This window comes from Pristiophorus japonicus, chromosome 10 (genome assembly GCF_044704955.1).
Source record: "Pristiophorus japonicus isolate sPriJap1 chromosome 10, sPriJap1.hap1, whole genome shotgun sequence".
Classification (NCBI taxonomy): domain Eukaryota; kingdom Metazoa; phylum Chordata; class Chondrichthyes; family Pristiophoridae; genus Pristiophorus; species Pristiophorus japonicus.
Window position 1 is genome coordinate 49,429,763 of NC_091986.1, and position 21,001 is coordinate 49,450,763.

The following is a 21,001-nucleotide window of genomic DNA, read 5'->3' on the forward strand; positions in this document are numbered from 1 at the left end:
AAGTCCAGTTTAGGAGCGTCTCCCACAAGTTCACCCCATTGTAGTCAATGTTCTCAAGGTATACAACTTTGGGTTACAATGATGGTTGAATACATGACAGTTACAAAGGCAGGGGTGAGGGTTTCAGCAGCAGAAGAGTTGAGGCAGGAGCAGAGACAGGCAATGTTACGGAGCCGGAATTAGGTGGTTTTAGTTATGCCGCAGATATGTGGCTGGATGTTCATTTCAGGGTCAAATATGATGCCGAGGTTGCTAACAGTCTGGTTTAGCCTCAGATAAATGCTAGGGAGAGGGATGGAGTCAGTGGCTCGGGAATGGAGTTTGTGGCGGGGACCAAAGATAATGCCTTCGGTCTTCCCAATATATAATTGGAGAATATTTCTGCTCCTCCAGTACTGGATGCCGGACAAGCAGTCTGACAATTTAGAGACCGTGCAGAGTTCGAGAGAATTGGTGGAGAGGTAGAGCTGGGTGTCATCAACGTACATGTGGAAACTGACTCCGTGTTTTTAGACGATATCGCCAAGGGGCAGCAAATAGATGAGAAATAGGAGGGGGCCAAGCACAGCTCCTTTGGGGACACCAGAGATAAAGATGCGGGAGTGGGAAGAGAAGCCACTGCAGGAGATTTTCTGGTTGCGATTAGATAGATAAGAATGGAACCAGTTGAGTGCAGTTCGACTCAGCTGGACGATGGTGGAGAGGCGTTGGAGGAGGATGGAGTGGTCAACTGTGTCTAAGGCTGCAGACAGCTCAAGGAGGACGAGGAGGGATAGTTTACCTTTGTCACAGTCACAAAGGACATCATTTGAGACTTTGATGACAGCCGTTTCGGTACTATGGCAGGGGAGGAAACCAGATTGAAGAGATTCAAACATGGAGCTCCGGGAAAAATGGGCACGGATTTGGGAGGTGACGTTCAAGGACTTTGGAGAGGAAAGGGAGGTTGGAGATAGGGCGGTAAGCTAGCAAGCACAGTGGGGTCAAGAGTTGGGTTTTTGAGAGCAGTGATAACCACAGATTTGAAGGAGAGGGGGACAGTGTTACGCTCATGAAGGATGAAACTGAGTACTGTAAGCAATGAGGAAGTGTGACCTTAGCTCCTTTAATTTGACTCAAGTGCAGGTACCGAGTGGGTGGCCTGCTCAGAAACAGTGCTCCCAAAGGATGCTGGACTCCAACAGGTAGGCCCTCTGGTGGTGGTGTGATACAGGTTGCAAAGGGTTAAATACATAACATCACTTCCTCGTAAAGTCAATAGGACACTTAGGATTCTTGTAGGTTCAAGCAGAGACAAACAAGCAAGCTAGCTCAGCTAATTGGACAGCGAGTAAAAACTGGTTCCCAAAACAGGCCAGTGGTGAGTCAGCTAGGAACAGTATAAAAAGAGGGGGCTTGGTGCAGTCTTACTTGGAGTGCAGCGGTAAGAGTTTGGTAAGTGGGAGCAGGAGGTGTTGCTTTGTCTTATTTTCCCCACCAGTGCTGACTCCCCGACCTGGGAGGAAAAGAAAACGAAGTGTGACGTCACAGCAAGAGGTTTGGGGAAGTTGGAGCAGCCTATAAAGGCCCAGCGGCAGTCGGAGAGGCGGGAGTTCGGGGACGTTGGAGCGGCCTATAAAGGCCAGCTGGTGCAGCTGCAGCAAGCAGAGAAAGCAAAAAAGTAGAAAGAAATCGAAAGGTGACATCACAGCCAAGGGGGTAAGTGATTAGCTAGTGACTGGTGAGTAGTTTTTCTTTTTCTTTTCTTTATCAGTAAGTAACCTTAAGCATTATTGTTGCCAAATTAAGTTAATCTAAGGGTTAAGTCATGAGAGGAGAGCTCGGACACGTGTTATGCTCCTCCTGTACCATGTGGGAAGTCAGGGAGGCTTCCAGTGTCCCTGACGACGACATATGCGGGAAGCGTATCCAGCTGCAGCTCGTGACAGACCGCATTGCTGGAGCTGCGGGTGGATTCACTGGAGCATCCACGATGCTGAGAATGACATGAATAGCACGTTTAGTGAGTTGGTCTTACCGCAGGTAAAGGTTACACAGCCAGATAGGGTATGGGTGACTAACAGGAAGAGCAGTGGAAGGTACGTAGTGCAGGGGTCCCCTGCGGTCATCCCTCTGCAAAACAGATGCACCGCTTTGGGTACTTTTGAGGGGGATGACTCATCAGGGGAGGGTAGCAGCAGCCAAGTCCATCGCACCGTGGGTGGCTCTGCTGCACAGGAGGGCAGGAAAAAGAGTGGGAGAGCTATAGTGGGTAGGGGATTCTATTGTAAGGGGAATAGATAGACGTTTCTGCGGCGGCAACCGAGACGCCAGGATGGTATATTGCCTCCCTGGTGCAAGGGTCAAGGATGTCTCGGAGCGGGTGCAGGACATTTTGAAGGGGGAGGGTAAACAGCCAGTTGTCGTGTTGCATATAGGTATCAACGATCTAGGTAAAAAACGGGATGAGGTCCTACAAGACGAATTTAGGGAGCTAGAAGCTAAATTTAAAAAGTAGGACCTCAAAAGTAGTAATCTCAGGATTGCTACCAGTGCCACGTGCTAGTCAGAGTAGGAATCGCAGGATAGCTCAGATGAATACGTGGTTTGAGGAGTGGTGCAGAAGTGAGGGATTCAAATTCCTGGGGCATTGGAACTGGTTCTGGGGAAGTTGGGACAAGTACAAACCGGACGGTCTGTACCTAGGTAGGACCGGAACCAATGTCCTCGGGGGAGTGTTTGCTAGTGCTGTTGGGGAGTGGTTAAATTAATATGGCAGGGGGATGGGAACCTATACAGGGAGACAGAGGGAAGTAGAATGGGGGCAGAAGCAAAAGATAGAAAGAAGAAAAGTAAAAGTGGAGGGCAGAGAAACCTAAGGCAAAAAGCAAAAAGGGTCACATTACAGCAAAATTCTAAAGGGGCAAAGTGTGTTCGAAAGACAAGCCTGAAGGCTCTGTGCCTCAATGCAAGAAGTATTCGGAATAAGGCGGACGAATTAACTGCGCAGATAGCAGTTAATGTTTTTGATGTAATTGGCATCACGGAGACATGGATCCAAGGTGACCAAGGCTGGGAGGTCAACATCCAGCGGTATTCAACATTTAGGAAGGATAGACAGAAAGGAAAAGGAGGAGGGGTGACTTTGTTGGTTAAAGAGGAAATTATTGCAATAGTAGGGAAGGATATTAGCTTGGATGATGTGGAATCGGTATGGGTGGAGCTACGAAATACCAAAGGGAAGAAAACGCTAGTGGGAGTTGTGTACAGACCACCAAACAGTAGTAGTGAGGTTGGGGACAGCATCAAACAAGAAATTAGGGATGCGTGCAATAAAGCTACAACAGTTATCATAGGCGACTTTAATCTACCGATTGACTGGGTTAACCAAACTGGTAGCAATGCGGTGGAGGAGGATCTCCTGGAGTGTATTAGGGATGGTTTTCGAGACCAATATGTCGAGGAACCAATTAGAGAGCTGGCCATCCTAGACTGGGTGATGTGTAATGAGAAAGGACGAATTAATAATCTTGTGCGAGGCCCCTTGGGGAAGAGTGACCATAATATGGTAGAATTCTTTAAGATGGAGAGTTAATTCAGAGACTAGGGTCCTGAACTTGGGGAAAGGTAACTTCGATGGTATGAGATGTGAATTGGCTAGAATAGACTGGCGAGTGATACTTAAAGAGTTGACTGTGAATAGGCAATGGCAAACATTTAAAGATCACATGGATGAACTTCAACAATTGTACATCCCTGCTCAACCGTGGCTAACAAGGGAAATTAGGGATAGTGTTAAATCCAAGAAAGAGGCATATAAATTGGCCAGAAAAAGCAGCAAACCTGAGGACTGGGAGAATTTTGTAATACAGCAGAGGACAAAGGGTTTAATTAGGAGGGGGAAAATAGAGTATGAGAGGAAGCTTGCAGGGAACATAAAAACTGACTGCAAAAGCTTCTATGGATATGTGAAGAGAAAAAGATTAGTGAAAACAAACGCAGTCAGATTCAGGTGAATTTATAATGAAGAACAAAGAAATGACGGACCAATTAAACAAATACTTTGGTTCTCTCTTCACGAAGGAAGACACAAATAACCTTCCGGAAAAACTAGGGGACCGAGGGTCAAGTGAGAAGGAGGAACTGAAGGATATCCTTATAAAGCAGGAAATTGTGTTTGGAAATTGATGGGATTGAAAGCCGATAAATCCCCGGGGCCTGATAGTCTGCATCCCAGAGTACTGAAGGAAGTGGCCATTGAAATAGTGGATGCATTGGTGATCATTTTCCAACAGTCTATCGACTCTGCATCAGTTCCTATGGACTGGAGGGTAGCTAATGTAACAGCACTTTTTAAAAAGGAGGGAGAGAGAAAACGGGTAATTATAGATCGGTTAGCCTGACATCAGTAGTGGAGAAAATGTTGGAATGAATTATTAAAGATGAAATAGCAGCGCATTTGGAAAGCAGTGACAGGATCGGTCCAAGTCAGCATGGATTTATGAAAGGGAAATCATGCTTGACAAATCTTCTAGAATTTTGAGAGGATGTAACGAGTACAGTGGACAGGGGAGAACCCACGGATGTGGTGTATTTGGACTTTCAAAAGGCTTTTGACAAGGTCCCACACAAGAGATTGGTGTGCAAAATCAAAGCACATGGTATTGGGGGCAATGTACTGACGTGGATAGAGAACTGGTTGGTAGACAGGAAGCAGAGAGTCGGGATAAACGGGTCCTTTTCAGAATGGCAGGAAGTGACCAGTGGAGTGCCGCAGGGCTCAGTGCTGGGACCCCAGCTATTTACAATATACATTAACGATTTACATGAAGTAATTGAGTGTAATATCTCCAAGTTTGCAGGTGACACTAAATTGGGTGGTGGTATGAGCTGTGAGGAGGACGCTAAATGGCTGCAGGGTGACTTGGACACGTTGGGTGAGTGGGCAAATGCATGGCAGATGCAGTATAATGTGGATAAATGTGAGGTTATCCACTGTGGGGGTAAAAACACGAAGGCAGATTATTATCTGAATGGCGGCAGATTAGGAAAGGGGGAGGTGCAACGAGACCTGGGTGTCATGGTTCATCAGTCAGTGAAAGTTGGCATGCAGGTACAGCAGGCGGTGAAGAAGGCAAATGATATGTTGGTTTCATAGCTAGGGGATTTGAATATAGGAACAAGGAGGTCTTACTGCAGTTGTACAGGGCCTTGGTGAGGCCTCACCTGGAATAGTGTGTTCAGTTTTGGTCTCCTAATCTGAGGAAGGACTTTCTTGCTATTGAGGGAGTGCAGCGAAGGTTCACCAGACTGATTCCTGGGATGGTGGGACTGACATCTAAGGAGAGACTGGATCAACTGGACCTTTATTCACTGGAGTTCAGAAGGATGAGAGGGGAGCTCATAGAAACGCATAAGATTCTGACGGGACTGGAGAGGTTCGATGCGGGAAGAATGTTCCCGATAATAGAAACATAGAAAATAGGTGCAGGAGTAGGCCATTCGGCCCTTCGAGCCTGCACTGCCATTCAATAAGATCATGGCTGATCATTCCCTCAGTACCCCTTTCCTGCTTTCTCTCCATACCCCTTGATTTCTTTAGCCGCAAGCCTTCAGGCTTGTCTTTTTAACACACTTTGCCCCTTTAGAATTTTGCTGTAATGTGGCCCTTTTTGTTTTTTGCCTTGGGTTTCTCTGCCCTCCACTTTTACCATTCTCCTTTCTATCTTTTGCTTCTGCCTCCATTTTATTTCCCTCTGTCTCCCTGCATCGGTTCCCTTCCCCCTGCCATGTTAGTTTAACCCCTCCCCAACAGCACTAGCAAACACTCCCTCTAGCACATTGGTTCCGATCCTGCCCAGGTGCAGACCATCCGGTTTGTACTAGTCCCACCTCTCCCAGAACCGGTTCCAATGTCCCAGGAATTTGAATGCCTCCCTTCTGCACCACGACTCAAACCACGTATTCATCTGAGCTATCCTGCGATTCCTACTCTGACTAGCACGGGGCACTGGTAGCAATCCTGAAATTCCTACTTTTGAGGCCCTACTTTCTAATTTAGCTCCAAGCTCCCTAAATTTGCCTCGTAGGACCTCATCCCGTTTTTTACCTATATCGTTGGTACCCATATGCATCACGACAACTGGCTGTTCACCCTGCCTTTTCAAAATGTCCTGCATCCGCTCCGAGACATCCTTGATCCTTGCACAAGGGAGGCAACATACCATCCTGGAGTCGCGGTTGCGGCCGCAGAAACGTCTATCAATAGAATCCCCTACCCACTATAGCTCTCCCACTCTTTTTCCTGCCTTCCTGTGCAGCAGAGCCAGCCATCAGCAGTGCCATGAACTTGCTGCTGCTGCTCTCCCCTGATGAGTCATCCCCCCCCCCGCAACAGTACCCAAAGCGGTGTATCCGTTTTGCAGAGGGATGACCGCATGGGACCCCTGCACTCCTTTCCTTGTACTGCTCTTCCTGTTGGTCACCCATTCCCGATCTGGCTGTGTACCCTTTACCTGCGGTAAGACCAACTCACTAAATGTGCTATTCACCGCATCCTCAGCATCGTGGATGCTCCAGAGTGAATCCACCCGCAGCTCCAGTGCCGCAGTGTGGTCTGTCAGGAACTGCAGGCGGATGCACTTCTCGCACACGGAGTCGCCAGGGACAACGGAAGCGTCCCTGACTTCCCACATAGTACAGGAGGAGCATAACACTTGTCCGGGCTCTCCTACAATGACTTAACCCTTAGATTAACTTAATTTGGCAACTTACTGATGAAGAAAAAAAAACTCACCACCAATCACTTACCCCCTTGGCTGTGACATCACCTTTCGCTTTCTTTCTACTTCTTTTTTGCCTTCTCTCCCAGCTGCAGCTGCACTGGCTGGCCTCTCCGAATGCCTCACGAACTCCCCGCTGGCCTTCCTAGGCCTCCCGATGTTGCTCCTCGATCTCACGGAGTGCAACAGCATAGAGTGGCAGTTGTGAGTTTGGTAAGTGGGTGAGTTTTAAGGGTTATTCTCTTTAAACCATTTGGAGGCTGGAGTAAATTGTTAGTGGCAATTGCCAGTAGCTTCTAAGTAAGTCGCAGTTTAATTTAAAAGGGGAAAAGTTAAATAGTTGGGAATCTTTCAGGTTTAGGCAGAGAAAAACAAGGTAACTCTCCAGTAGGAGGCAATTAGCAGCTAGTTAAAATCAGTTCTGTAAACGACTGACCAGTAGTGAGTCATCTGACCTAGAAACAGTTTAAAAAGAGGCAGCTCGTGCAGAGCACGGAGTGCAACAGCAAAGAGTGGCATTTGTGAGTTTGGTAATGGATGAGTTTGGGCAAGTGGGGGTGGCAGGTGCTGTTTTGTCTTGTTTTTCCTACCAGTGCTGACACGAGAGCAGCTGATAAGGAGTGCGAGAGTAGGAGACGGAGACCCAGAGACCAGCCCAACCAGTTGCAGACAAAGATAGAGGGGTGCGAAATCAAGCGGTGACGTCACAGCCAAGCTGGTAAGTGGTTGGCTGTTCGACTGGTAAGTATAACTCTCTTTTTCAGACTGACTTTTGGATTGGTTTAATTGGCAGCCAACCAATAAGTAGCTGTTTGGTGTTAAAGTAAATTTTAGTAAGTAAATTAATTTAAGGGTTAAGTCATGGCAGGAGAGCTCGGACCCGTCTCATGCTCCTCCTGTGCTATGTGGGAAGTCAGGGACGCTTCCAGTGTCCCTGACTATGTGTGCAGCTCCTGACAGACTGCATGACGGCACTGGAGCTACGGATGGACTCACTGGAGCATGCACGATGCTGAGAATGTTGTGGATAGCACATTTAGTGAGTTGGTCACACCGCAAGTAAGGGTTAGGACAGATAGTGAATGGGTGACCAAGAGACCAGGCAAGAGCAGGAAGGTAGTGCAGGAGTCCCCTGCGGTCATCTCCCTCCAAAACAGATATACTGTTTTGGATACTGTTGGGGGAGATGACTTACCAGGGGAAGGCACCAGCAGCCAGGTTCATGGCACCATGGGTGGCTCTGCTGCACAGAAGGGTGGGAAAAAGAGTGGGAGAACTATAGTGATAGGGGACTCTATTGTAAGGGGAATAGATAGGAGTTTCTGCGGCCGCAACCGGGACTCCAGGATGGTATGTTGCCTCCCTGGTGCAAGGGTCAAGGATGACTCGGAGCGGCTGCAGAGCATTCTGGAGAGGGAGGGTGAACAGCCAGTTGTCGTGGTACATGTAGGTACCAACGCTATAGGTAAGAAGCGAGAAGAGGTCCTACAAGCTGAATTTAGGGAGCTAGGAGTTAAATTAAAAAGTAGGACCTCAAAAGGTAGTTATCTCTGGATTGCTACCAGTGCCACCTGATAATCAGTAGAGGGAGCAGGATAGTTAGAATAAATACGTGGCTTGAGCAGTGGTGCAAGAGGGAGGGATTCAACTTCCTGGGACATTGGAACCAGTTCTGGGGGAAGTGGAACCTGTACAAAAGGGACGGTCTGCACTTGGGCAGGACTGGAGTGTTGGGCAGTTCGGGAGTGTTTAAACTAATATGTCAGGGGGCTGGGATCCAATGCAGCGAGATAGGGCGAAGTAATATGGAGTCAGAAACAGATGATAGAAAGGTAAAAAGCAATAGTGGAAGGCCGAGTAAACAAAAGCAAGAAACAAAAAGGACCGCACTACATCATAATTCTAAAAGGACAAAGGGTGTATAAAAAACAAGCCTGAAGGCTTTGTGTCTTAATGCAAGGAGTATCCGTAATAAGGTGGATGAATTAACTGTGCAAATAGATGTTAATAGATATGATGTGATTGGGATTACAGAGACGTGGCTCCAGGATGATCAGGGCTGGGAACTCAACATCCATGGGTATTCAACATTCAGGAAGGATAGAATAAAAAGAAAAGGAGGTGGGGTAGCATTGCTGGTTAAAGAGGAGATTAATGCAATAGTTAGGAAGGACATTAGCTTGGATGATGTGGAATCTATATGGGTAGAGCTGCAGAACACTAAAAAGGGCAAAAAACGTTAGTGGGAGCGGTGTACAGACCTCCAAACAGTAGTAGTGATGTTGGGGAGGGCATCAAACAGGAAATTAGGGGTGCATGTAATAAAGGTGCAGCAGTTATCATGGGTGACTTTAATATGCATATAAATTGGGCTAACCAAACTAGAAGCAATACGGTGGAGGATTTCCTGGAGTGCATAAGGGATGGTTTTCTCGACCAATATGTCAAGGAACCAACTAGGGGGGAGGCCATCTTAGACTGGGTGTTGTGTAATGAGAGAGAATTAATTAGCAATCTCGTTGTGCGAGGCCCCTTGGGGAAGAGTGACCATAATATGGTGGAATTCTACATTAGGATGGAGAATGAAACAGTTAATTGAGACCATGGTTCAGAACTTAAAGGAGGGTAATTTTGAAGGTATGAGGCGTGAATTGCCGAGGATAGATTGGCGAATGATACTTAGGGGGTTGACAGTGGATTGGGCACTGGCAGACATTTAGAGATCGCATGGATGAACTGCAACAATTGTACATCCCTGTCTGGCGTAAAAATAAAAAAGGGAAGGTGGCTCAACCGTGGCTATCAAGGGAAATCAGGGATAGTACTAAAGCCAAGGAAGTGGCATACAAATTGGCCAGAAATAGCAACGAACCCAGGGACTGGGAGAAATTTAGAACGCAGCAGAGAAGGACAAAGGGTTTGATTAGGGCAGGAAAAATAGAGTACGAGAGGAAGCTTGCAGGGAACATTAAGACGGACTACAAAAGTTTCTATAGATATGTAAAGAGAAAAAGGTTAGAAAAGACAAACGTAGGTCCCATGCAGTCAGAATCAGGGGAAGTCATAATGGGGAACAAAGAAATGGCAGACCAATTGAACAAGTACTTTGGTTCGGTATTCACTAAGGAGCACACAAACAACCTTCCGGATATAAAAGGGGTCAGAGGGTCTAGTGAGAAGGAGGAACTGAGGGAAATCCTTATTAGTCGGGAAATTGTGTTGGGGAAATTGATGGGATTGAAGGCCGATAAATCCCCAGGACCTGACGGACTGCATCCCAGAGTACTTAAGGAGGTGGCCTTGGAAATAGCGGATACATTGACAGTCATTTTCCAACATTCCATAGGCTCTGGATCAGTTCCTATGGAGTGGAGGGTAGCTAATGTAACCCCACTTTTTAAAAAAGGAGGGAGAGAGAAAACAGGGAATTATAGACCGGTCAGCCGGGTATCAGTAGTGGGTAAAATGATGGAATCAATTATTAAGGATGTCATATCAGCGCATTTGGAAAGAGGTGACATGATAAGTCCAAGTCAGCATGGATTTGTGAAAGGGAAATCATGCTTGACAAATCTTCTGGAATTTTTTGAGGATGTTTCCAGTAGAGTGGACAAGGGAGAACCAGTTGATGTGGTATATTTGGACTTTCAGAAGGCTTTCGACAAGGTCGCACACAAGAGATTAATGTGCAAAGTTAAAGCACATGGGATTGGGGGTAGTCTGCTGATGTGGATTGAGAACTGGTTGGCAGACAGGAAGCAAAGAGTAGGAGTAAATGGGTACTTTTCAGAATGGCAGGCAGTGACTAGTGGGGTACCGCAAGGTTCTGTGCTGGGGCCCCAGCTGTTTACATTGTACATTAATGATTTAGACAAGGGGATTAAATGTAGTATCTCCAAATTTGCGGATGACACTAAGTTGGGTGGCAGTGTGAGCTGCGAGGAGGATGCTATGAGACTGCAGAGTGACTTGGATAGGTTAGGTGAGTAGGCAAATGAATGCAGATAAAGTATAATGTGGATAAATGTGAGGTTATCCACTTTGGTGGCAAAAACAGAGAGACAAACTATTATCTGAATGGTGACAGATTAGGAAAAGGGGAGGTGCAACAAGACCTGGGTGTCATGGTACATCAGTCATTGAAGGTTGGCATGCAGGTACAGCAGGTGGTTAAGAAAGCAAATGGCATATTGGCCTTCATAGCGAGGGGATTTGAGTACAGGGGCAGGGAGGTGTTACTACAGTTGTACAGGGCCTTGGTGAGGCCACACCTGGAGTATTGTGTACAGTTTTGGTCTCCTAACTTGAGGAAGGACATTCTTGCTATTGAGGGAGTGCAACGAAGGTTCACCAGACTGATTCCCGGGATGGCGGGATTGACATATCAAGAAAGACTGGATCAACTGGGCTTGTATTCACTGGAGTTCAGAAGAATGAGAGGGGACCTCATAGAAATGTTTAAACTTCTGATGGGTTTAGACAGGTTAGATGCAGGAAGAATGTTCCCAATGTTGGGGAAGTCCAGAACCAGGGGTCACAGTCTAAGGATAAGTGGTAAGCCATTTAGGACCGAGATGAGGAGAAACTTCTTCACCCAGAGAGTGATGAACCTGTGGAATTCTCGACCACAGAAAGTTGTTGAGGCCAATTCACTAAATATATTCAAAAAGGAGTTAAATGTAGTCCTTACTACTAGGGGGATCAAGGGGTATGGCGCAAAGCAGAAATGGGGTACTGAAGTTGCATGTTCAGCCATGAACTCATTGAATGGCAGGTTTGAAGGGCAGAATGGCCTACTCTTGCACCTATTTTCTATGTTTCTATGTTTCCCGCCTCTCCGACTGCCTCACGAACTCCTCACTGGCCTTTATAGGCCTCCCGATGTTGCTCCTCGATCTCCCGCCTCTCCAACGGTAAAGAGGATCTCCCTTGGTGTGGCAGCATTCTTGTCCCCTTCCAGCTTGTTGGCCACGAAATATTGGTCGAGTCTCTCCACGAAGGCCTCCCATCATCCCCTTCTGAGAACTTCTCCAGGATACCAACTGTTCTTTACCTCGTCGCCAATTGTTCTGCTCATAATAAAGGATGAAACGGAGTACTGTAAGCAATGAGTAAGTGTGACTTAGCTCCTTTAATTCGACTCGAGTGCAGGTACCGCGTGGGTGGCCTGCTTATATTCAGTGTTCTCAAGCGATGCTGGGATCCCTTTGGACTCCAACAGGTAGGCCCTCTGGTGGTGGTGTGATACAGATTGCCAAGGGTTGAATAAATAACAGACAGTACCTGAGGAGAAAGAACCGTCAACAATGTCAGCTAACATGGGAGCAGAAAAGGAAGTTGGGTGGCCAGCAGTTTAGTGGGAATAAGGTCAAGGGAGCAGGAAGTGGGACTCATGGACAAAATGAGCTTGGAGAGGTCAAGAGAGGCGATCAGAGAGAAACTGAGAAAGATGTGAGTTTAGGGCTAGGGCAGGGGGGAACCTCAGGAAGTTTGGCTCGGTGGGCTAGGGGAAGGAAAAGAACTGGCAGAGGCAGCTGATCCAATGGTCTCAATCTTTGAGACAAGGAAGTCCATGAGCTCCTCACACTTGTTGTTGGAGGTTAGTGTGGTGGGGAGAGAGGTTTAAGAAAAGAGTTAAGAGCTTACTCACTTCCTTTTATGCTGTCTGAGATTTCTGCATTTTGATTGGCTACTTGGACAGCCTGTTGACATCACAGCAGCTCACACAAGGGGATCCCCACTAACTTCTGTTGATTTGAATTGAAGTGCGGAAAACCCGAAGTTCTCGACACAGTTCCTTATGTGAAGGAGCCCATCCGGCCCATGCCGGCTCTCTCATGAACATTTCGGCTAGTCCCACTCCCCCATTCTTTCCCCTTAGCTCTGCAAATTTTTTTCCTTCAGGTACTCATCCAGTTTCCTTTTGAAAGCCATGATTGAGTCTGTTTACACGACCCTTTCAGGCAGTGCATTTCAGATCCTAACCACTCACTGTGTAAAAAAGATTTTCCTCATGTCACTCGTGTTCTCGATCTGAGGCATTGTTCTCAACAGTAGATCCCTTCTTATTTGGAATCTGGTGTTGTTAGGTCTGTCTGGGAGGTTGGACACCCATCTTTTGTTGTCCAGTATCTGACTGATTTTATGGCAGAGGATGAAAAAGAAACAGAAATCAGTTTCTAGCACTAGAGTGGGATGGTTTACCCAGCGTAAAAACAAATCAAATAATGGAAATCCGCCCACATGTTCCGAGTTTAACAAGTAAGCACTTGTAAACACAAGACCAAGATATATTTAGCATGTTCTCACTTCAACTAGTCAAGAAAATTGAGGTAAAAACAGACTAGAAAAATAGAATCCCAATATACAACATGGTAAGCAATGAAAGGCTTGGATTGCAATTACTATACTCCGTAAACGAAACAATTTTGAAATGTTTGTCCTACAGTCTATTTAACCATTCACAAACAGTTCAAAACCAAACATCATCATCATAGGCAGTCCCTCAAAATCGAGGAAGACTTGCTTCCACTCAAAGTGAGTTCTCAGGTGACTGTACAGTCCAATGCGGGAATTACAGTCTCTGTCACAGATGGGATAGACAGTGGTTGTTGAAGGAAAGGGTGGGTGGGGAGTCTGGTTTGCCGCACGCTCCTTCCGCTGTCTGCGCTTGATTTCTACATGCTTTTTTTGAAAACCAAACAAGAACTACACTGGCAGCACTGAAGAAAGTTTAAAGATTCTGATAGGTGTAGAGTTAGAGTACCAGCACTGTGCATGATCTTAGTCCAGCCTCCCCATACAAAACCAATAGGACCGCTATCTAAACTAGGATCATCAAGAGCTGGCCTACCAGGTCGCTCTTCCTCATTCTTGAAGCAGAAGGCAGTCCCTCTCTGCTGGCTAAACTGAGGCAAGGAAATTAAAAACCACTAGAGAATGGGAGAGAGGAAGAGGGAGGGAAAAAAATGAGAAAACTAAGGAGCAGGCCGGTGGGGTCTTTCTACATAGAACCATGGACTGATACAGCACAGAAGGAGGCCATGCACCCCATCGTGCATGTGTTGGCTTTTTGAAAGAGATATCCAATTAGTCGCATTCCCCCTGCTCTTTCCCCGTAGCCCTGCAAATTTCTCTCCAAGTATTTATCCAATTCCCTTCTGCAAAAGTTACTATGGAATCTGCTTCCATCGCCCTTTCAGACAGCGCATTCTAGATCACAACAACTCGCTGTGTAAAAAATGTTTCCTCAGGTCACCTCTGGTTCTTTTACCAATCATCTTAAATCTGTGTCCTTTGGTTACCAACCCTTCTGCCAGTGGAAACAGTTTCACCTTATGGAGGCCGCTCAAAGAATGAAGTCTTCATGTACAGTAGAAAATCAAATCTTCTTCCTTATTCATTCAACTTTCACTTACAAACGACTTGTTGCCAAAGTAGAAACAGGAAACATTTCCTTCAGTCGTTAAACATAGAAAATAGGTGCAGGAGTAGGCCATTCGGCCCTTCTAGCCTGCACCGCCATTCAATGAGTTCATGGCTGAACATTCAACTTCAGTACCCCATTCCTGCTTTCTCGCCATAGCCCTTGATCCCCCTAGTAGTAAGGACCTCATCTAACTCCTTTTTGAATATATTTAGTGAATTGGCCTCAATAACTTTCTGTGGTAGAGAATTCCACAGGTTCACCACTCTCTGGGTGAAGAAGTTCCTCCGCATCTCGGTCCTAAATGGCTTACCCCTTATCCTTAGACTGTGACCTCTGGTTCTGGACTTCCCCAACATTGGGAACATTCTTCCTGCATCTAACCTGTCTAACCCCGTCAGAATTTTAAACGTTTCTATGAGGTCCCCTCTCATTCTTCTGAACTCCAGTGAATACAAGCCCAGTTGATCCAGTCTTTCTTGATAGGTCAGTCCCACCATCCCGGGAATCAGTCTGGTGAACCTTCGCTGCACTCCCTCAATAGCAAGAATGTCCTTCCTCAGGTTAGGAGACCAAAACTGTACACAATACTCCAGGTGTGGCCTCACCAATGCCCTGTACAACTGTAGCAACACCTCCCTGCCCCTGTACTCAAATCCCCGCCCCTGTACTCAAATCCCCTTGCTATGAAGGCCAACATGCCATTTGCTTTCTTAACCGCCTGCTGCACCTGCATGCCAACCTTCAATGACTGATGTACCATGACACCCAGGTCTCTTTTCACCTCCCCTTTTCCTAATCTGTCACCATTCAGATAATAGTCTGTCTCTCTGTTTTTACCACCAAAGTGGATAACCTCACATTTATCCACATTATACTTCATCTGCCATGCATTTGCCCACTCACCTAACCTATCCAAGTCGCTTTGCAGCCTCACAGCATCCTCCTCGCAGCTCACACTGCCACCCAAACTTAGTGTCATCCGCAAATTTGGAGATACTACATTTAATCCCCTCATCTAAATCATTAATGTACAGTGTAAACAGCTGGGGCCCCAGCACAGAACCTTGCAGTACCCCACTAGTCACTGCCTGCCATTCTGAAAAGTACCCATTTACTCCTACTCTTTGCTTCCTGTCTGACAACCAGTTCTCAATCCATGTCAGTACACTACCCCCAATCCCATGTGCTCTAACTTTGCACATCAATCTCTTGTGTGGGACCTTGTCGAACGCCTTCTGAAAGTCCAAATATACCACATCAACTGGTTCTCCCTTATCCACTCTACTGGAAACATCCGCAAAAAATTCCAGAAGATTTGTCAAGCATGATTTCCCTTTCACAAATCCATGCTGACTTGGACCTATCATGTCACCTCTTTCCAAATGCACTGCTATGACATCCTTAATAATTGATTCCATCATTTTACCCACTACCGATGTCAGGCTGACCGGTCTATAATTCCCTGTTTTCTCTCTCCCTCCTTTTTTAAAAAGTGGGGTTACATTGGCTACCCTCCACTCCATAGGAACTGATCCAGAGTCAATGGAATGTTGGAAAATGACTGTCAACGCATCCACTATTTCCAAGGCCACCTCCTTAAGTACTCTGGGATGCAGTCCATCAGGCCCTGGGGATTTATCGGCCTTCAATCCCATCAATTTCCCCAACACAATTTCCCGGCTAATAAGGATTTCCCTCAGTTCCTCCTCCTTACTAGACCCCCCGACCCCTTTTATAACCGGAAGGTTGTTCGTGTCCTCCTTCGTGAATACCGAACCAAAGTACTTGTTCAATTGGTCCGCCATTTCTTTGTTCCCGTTATGACTTCCCCTGATTCTGACTGCCCCGTCTGCCCTCTCAAGTGGATGTAAAAGATTCCACAGCACTCTTTCAACGAAGAGCAGGGGAGTTCTCCCCGGTGTCCTGGCCAATATTTATCCCTCAAATCAACATCACAAACAGATTATCTGGTCATTATCACATTGCTGTTTTTTTGGACCTTGCTATGCTGCCGCGTTTCCTAAATTACAACAGTGACTACACTTCAAAAAGTACTTCATTGACTGTAAAGCACTTTGGGACGTCGAGGTCATGAAATACGCTATAGAAATGCAAGTCCTTTCTTTTTGAGGCCACCTTTCAGCACAGCACGTGTATCTTGAGTTGTTAAATGAAGATAATGATGCTTTGAAAAAGGGTGTCAATTATATAATTATAAATTATGCCAAGATTCTTTGGGTACTGGGCTGAGAAAGCACTGTAGCATAGGTAGAGTAACCTTGGAGTAGCATTCTATTATCCCAGTAGTTAAATCCTGTTCCAGGATGCGTCAAGCTAAAGCTTTGTTACCAAACAAAACAATTAACTGCCTCGATTGTGGGTTGAAGCATTGCTCCAGGAATTGAGCCCATCATCGAGGCCGACACTCCCAGTGCAGTACTGACTGAGCACTACACTGTCAGAGAGACAGTAGTGAGGGAGAGCTGCACTGTCGGAGGGCGAGTAGTGAGGGAGAGCTGCACTGTCGGAGGGCGAGTAGTGAGGGAGCGTTATGCTGTCGGAGGGGCAGTACTGAGGGCACTCTGCACTGTCGGAGGGGCAGTGCGGAGGGAGCGCCGCACTGTCGGAGGGGCAGTACTGAGGGAGTGCTGCACTTTCAGGAGTGCTGCACTGATGGAGGGGCAGTACTGCATTATCAAAGGTTAGAGGTTCAGGTGGATGAAAAAAATTTCAAATTCCCACTTGTGCATGAAACTCAAAAGGATAGTATGCAGGTACAGCAAGTGATCAGGAAGGCCAATGGAATCTTGGCCTTTATTGCAAAGGAGATGGAGTATAAAAGCAGGGAAGTCTTGTTACAGCTATACAGGGCATTGGTGAGGCCACACCTGGAATACTGCGTGCAGTTTTGGTTTCCATATTTACGAAAGGATATACTTGCTTTGGAGGCAGTTCAGAGAAAGTTCACTTGGTTGATTCCGGGGATGGGGGGTTGACTTATGAGGAAAGGTTGATTAGGTTGGGCCTCTATTCATTGGAATTCAGAAGAATGAGAGGTGATCTTATCGAAACGTATAAGATTATGAGGGGGCTTGACAAGGCGGATGCAGAGAGGATGTTTCCACTGGTGGGGGAGGCTAGAACTAGAGGGCATGATCTTAGAATAAGAGGCCGCCCATTTAGAACTGAAATGAGAAATTTCTTCTCTGAGGGTTGTGAATCTGTGGAATTCGCTGCCTCAGAGAGATGTGGAAGCTGGGATATTAAATAAATTTAAGACCGAAATAGACAGTTTCTTGAACGATTGGGGGTGGGGGATGAGGGGATATGGGGAGCGGGCGGGGAAGTGGAGCTGAGTCCATGATCAGATCAGCCATGATCTTATTGAATGGCGGAGCTGGTTCGAGGGGACTTACGACCTACTCCTGCTCCTATTTCTTATGTTCTGAGTTCAAAAAGAAAATGTCATATTTATATAGTGCCTTTCATGACCTCAGGATGTTCCAAACAACTTTACAACCAATAACCTATTTTTGAAATGTAGGAAACTGTTCAAGACATCGTTTGCTCCAGCACCCCATCATTCAGTGCCACTAATTCCTCCATTACTCTCCTCCTGTTGGACCACAGTCAAACAACCCACCTTATACACAGAACCTACAAAGTGGAAACTGGCCATTTGACTCATCCAGTCAGTCATTTACTCTCCACACGAACAAGTAGTAAGTAACGGGAGTGGAGCACACTGACATCAAGATTAAGAAGTGGACACGGAGTAAAGGAATCCATCACCCCACTGGATTCACTCCACTAATAGGCAGAATACACGATGTGGGAGCGTAAGCCTGCATTTCTGAAAGCTTTGCTTCAGCTGCAGTCTGGAAATATCGAAAGGGTTAAAAGTTGGAAGATTGGATCGAAAGAGACTGTTAGACGATATGGTGCCTTTTAGCCATTCAAATGTGACGTTCTGATCACCTGTATGTTTACAGTACTTCATGGTGGGAGTCGATTTATGGCTGTGAGACTTGACTTTGGGATAATGAGTAGCTGGTCATTGTCTGTAGGTTAAGTATAACTTGTTACTATGCAAATAGTAATAGTAATTCATTACATTGTCTGTATTTGAGTGTACCTTGTTACTATTTGATGACATTGTCTGTATGTTAAGTGATTCAAAAAGCAGTTAGCCGTGATTGTCTAAATGCAAAGAAATAAGAGTTCAAAGGCTTTTTAAGTATATGAGATGGAACTGGTTTTTGTCACACACACACACACACACACACACACACACACGGACACCAGTGACACTGGAATCTCGAAAGGTGTGTCACTTCTTTGAGAGCTGCCTTTGCAAGCAGAGAGTTTGTTTAGTATGAATGTCTGAATAAAAGACCTGATACAGCCTTTGCTACAACTGAGTGCATGTGTGCAATTTGACGTTTACAGCAACAAAGCGAAAAGAGCAAGATAGCCTTACAACATTTTGGTGACCCCGATGTGATTTTCAAAAGTTCGTTGATTGAGTCGTTCGAAGACGTGTTTCCCACACATCAGTTTGAGGGGTGAGCGTTCTCTTAGTTGTTGTGACTTAAAGGAATCTCCAGTTAGTAATGGGAGGATCAGGGGATATTCCAGATGAGGTCCAGTCATTTCTTAATGAGTGGATTGAGTCTAAAGGGGGACCTTATGGGATAAGGCAGGAAACAATGATAGGAGGATGGAGAGAGACACAGCAGTCTTTAGTGGAGAGTGTCCAGTTAAAAAAGATTAAAGTGTTTGGGTTAAAAAGTGATAAAAAAAAAGAGAAAAGCATTGGTATTGCAGTGTCTAATGCTGGGGATTCAAAAGTTAGGAGACGAGGCTGAGGCTAGAAATAGGGAAGTCTCAGAACTCAGAGAGCAGCTAACAGCAGTGAGTAAAGAAGTAGAGAATTGGCAATTTCAGGTATTTGGGGCAGCCAGGACTGTTCTGATGCTGGATTAACCATCTTTCTGATGAACAGAACCGTAATCAAGATCTAGAGAAAGGAGTATCTAAGCTGCAGCAGATGGTGGTATTAGGTTGCCCAGCGGAAAAAGCAATTGATAAAACCGGGTGGTATTCGGAGGATTGCTCAGGTCTGAGAGTTGAAAAGGGGATTCAGGGACAGGGAGAATGCCCACAGTTCCTTTCCGCAGCTCCTTTGCCTTCTCCGACTTCGGAGCCTCGAACCCGTGTGGTTTGAGTGGCAACGTTAGATATGGAGGCGGAGCAATTAGATGCCTCTTCGGTTCCTCAGGCGCTTAACACCCCGCAACATTACACACAACCTTCCAGTAATGCGGAGAGTGGGGGAAGCACACTTGGTCAGACAAGGCGAGAGCAGGATCATGATTCCTCTACTCCCTATGGAGCTCGTGAAGGGAACACTACCTTAAGTGGTTTTGGAGATTCCTGGTATGAGCAAGGAGGGGTAAAGTTACAGGACATGAGAGCTATCCTTAGTGAAGTGAGACCTGCACCGCTTCAGGATCTTAATAAGTTTGCCCAGTGGTGGTCTGAGATGGTGGCAGTCAGGGAACATATCAGAGAAACAGAGGGTTCACAAGGTTCATTGAGCTTTAGGGCATCACCGGGGAAAGGTTGTAGGTTTTGAAACAACTTCCAGGGCTCTGCTTGGTCGAATCATAGTTGCAATTTTTGGTGCTCACTCAGGGCCACAGTTAATAAAGCGGCTTGCATTATTACCAGGGGAAGGATCCAGGGAAGCGGGGGAACGTATATTCCAGTTGCGTAAAAGTTTGGGAAGTAATTGGATTGATATCAGTCATTACGGGGCTGATGAACATAGAGAGATAATTTTGCCTCTCCTACCCCCTTCAGTAGTTTTGAAAGTAGATGCCTGGAACGGGGACGATAGTTTTGATAAATGGTTGGCAAGGGCAGAAAGCTTGTATCAGAGAGCTGCAGGAATTTTAGTCATGGAAGTGAGACAGGGGTTACAGCAATGGAAGGCAGAAGGGCCTGAGTGGATGAATCCACCGAGGAGTTGCATAAAAGCAGGACCAGGTGATGCCTGGATCCCGACCCATCAGTTGATAGAGGACAGGGACAGGGACTGGCTAAAGAATTGGAAAAGTTAAAAGAAAAGCTGAAGGATCAGGAAAGAGAAGCTAGAGTCACAGACAGGAATGATACCTCGGTTCAGTTGCTGAGGTCAGTGGTAGATTCCCTAGGTGAGGAAGGATTCTATAGGGATGCTGCGCCTCAACCACACACGTCGTTTCTTTCGGACCCTTACTTCAGGATAGGGGTGGTCATATCCTTATCGAGGCATGTGTGGAAGGGCAGCGGGTAATGGACACTTGAGGCGCTCCTGGAGGAAGGGGATTCCCCTTCTTCAGAGACAGTACCCAAACACCCCAGATGCACGAGGAGCAGTTACTGAACAGTCAGAGATGAAAGCAGTGGGAGAAGCTTGCTCAGAAGCATTTAAAGTTTCTGCAGGAATGGGCTGACTCAGAACTGATGAGATGGTCAATGAAAAGCTCAAATCTAGGAGTTATAAATATGATCTTAAAGGATGCGAAATAGAAGTTGGAGCGTTGCAAATGTCGAGAGAGAAAATTACAGCAATTCCGAAGGGTGAACTGAGAGGAGGACTGGGACGCTCAACCGACTATTCAGCATTTCCGTCATCTTTTACTCTATTTGTTAAATTTTTCCCACAAAGCAGAGGAAATTGTTAAAAACTGTGCAGAGGGCAACAGACTTGGTCGAAGACACCGATTGCAAGCTTACATTTCTAAATGTAAACAGTATGGAATTC

General features: G+C 46.2%; 1 protein-coding gene across 2 annotated transcripts in view; it reads right to left on the minus strand.

The window, feature by feature from the left end:
• cars2 (cysteinyl-tRNA synthetase 2, mitochondrial) overlaps positions 1-21,001 on the minus strand; it is a 144,570-nt gene that overhangs the window by 56,305 nt on the left and 67,264 nt on the right. Inside the window, exon 14 of one of the 2 annotated variants that reach the window (XR_011595645.1) lies at positions 12,754-12,897. The exons of the other annotated variant lie outside the window; for it this stretch is intronic. The gene's annotated coding sequence lies outside the window, so the exon portion shown is untranslated. The remainder of the gene's footprint in view (positions 1-12,753; positions 12,898-21,001) is intronic. 2 annotated transcript variants of the gene reach the window in all.